We start from the raw sequence: 1,813 nt of genomic DNA, 5'->3' as shown, positions 1-1,813 counted from the left end.
TTAGTAAATACATTAAGAGTTAAAGAACAAATCTGGCTTAGAATTCATAATCTGTGAAACACCAAAGTCCTGACTTCTATGAAGAATGCAGCTATTCATACAAAAAGGAATGGCTTAAAATTTGTTTAGATCTTGTTATAGTAAATTTACATGCAGATATGTTTCATAAGAGAATGTGCACCAGCCAAGGTATATTTATGGCATCCCAATGAAATGGCTAAAAAAAAAATGTAAAAAAAATGAATGAATAATGAATAAATAAATGACTAGCTCTCAACAAACGTGAAAATAAGCAAACACATCTATATAACACATATAAAAATACAATAAGATACCAAGTAGAATTGCAAAATACAATGAAAGAATGAGAAACCAGTATATACAGATGTCCAAACAAAGTCCAAGATGTCTTCAAAATGAGAAATTGAAGAGTACATACAGTACAGGTAATGAGTCCTCAAATACAAAGGGAGGAGACAATGTATTCAGTAAGATGTAATAAATGCATGTAGTTCAAATCATGAAGCCTTCATTCGAAGAACACAAGCAACCTGCTCTGTAATGACTGATAATAATAGATGGAGGACAAGGCACACCAGGGACAAACCACGACAGCGACCCCAGGATAGAGAGCTGTTTCGCCACAAGCTTCATCTGGGGCTCGTTCCCATTAGTACAGGCTGGAACAATGGAATGAGAAGATAAAACAGTATCTATAACACTATACAGTATGAAAAACTGAATGCAAAAAACACTCACAAAATATAAAGATACAGTGCAATTAAGCTTATCCAAGCTTATTAAAAAATTCAAGGTTCACTTTACTAACGAAAAACTCAACATAGGTCATGAACACAGGCAATAATTAATCCAAATGATTTTTTTAAACTATACCCAGAACTGCAAACTTCCCTAAAAGATATAGTATATAATGGATGCAAACCTTAAGCAATGTCAAATCAGATAGGACTTACAACATAAAGGATAAGCACTAACTGTAAGTTGTCCCAGTGATGATGATGATTTCTTGTTTACACAGTCAGACAGGTGTTATTGATTGGTTTGTTTTATCCAGACATCAAGTCCTTCCCAAGGATCTGGGATGGCTGAATTTTATTATTATTAATTCAGTTTCTATACCACCCTTCCAAAAATGGCTCAGGGTGGTTTACACAGAGAAATAATAAATAAATAAGATGGCTCCCTGTCCCCAAAGGGCTCACATTCTAAAAAGAAACACAAGATGGACACCAGCAACAGTCACTGGAGCTACTGTGCTGGGGGTGGATAGGGCCAGTTGCTCTCCCCCTGCTAAATAAAGAGAATCACCACAGTAAAAGGTGCCTCTTTGCCCAGTTAGCAGGGGATTATAAGGGAACAATCTGAAATAGTAATATGAAAAAACAAATATATAAGGCAATGAAACATTGCTAATAAAGGAAAAAAATGTGAAAAAACTTACACAAAAGTAGAGAAAAGCCTTTCTTATACAATCAGCTTTCTCCAAGCATGTTAAAGCCCCAGGGTTCATCTACCTAATGAGCGCTTATCCCAGGTTATAAAAGGAGGAAAGAATTAACCTGCAAGGTGATTCAGCTGATCCCAATAACTTTAAATTGCACTTAAAGGAGCAGCCTATCATAAATGCTAACCTCAAGCTATGTCCCTTGTAAAGTACAGCTGAAGAGGTAATTGTAAAGTACATATCATCCTTGTAGTAATGACATCCTAATGAACGAAGTAAGAAAACGTACCATGACATAGATGAAACCCAATATGTACATGTAAAAGAAACCAAAAAAGAGACACAGCA

General features: G+C 35.4%; 1 long non-coding RNA gene across 1 annotated transcript; it reads right to left on the bottom strand.

The window, feature by feature from the left end:
* Positions 1-283: 283 nt before the first annotated feature.
* Positions 284-1,532, bottom strand: LOC128352546 (uncharacterized). Its single transcript, XR_008320481.1, has 2 exons — positions 1,463-1,532; positions 284-680 (listed from the first exon to the last, which is right to left on the bottom strand). It is a non-coding gene; the product is annotated as an uncharacterized LOC128352546 (long non-coding RNA).
* Positions 1,533-1,813: the final 281 nt, after the last annotated feature.

The sequence above is a fragment of the Hemicordylus capensis genome, chromosome 3, assembly GCF_027244095.1.
Source record: "Hemicordylus capensis ecotype Gifberg chromosome 3, rHemCap1.1.pri, whole genome shotgun sequence".
Lineage (NCBI taxonomy): Eukaryota > Metazoa > Chordata > Lepidosauria > Squamata > Cordylidae > Hemicordylus > Hemicordylus capensis.
Note: the sequence above shows the minus strand (reverse complement) of the source record. Positions and strands in the feature narration are given on the sequence as shown.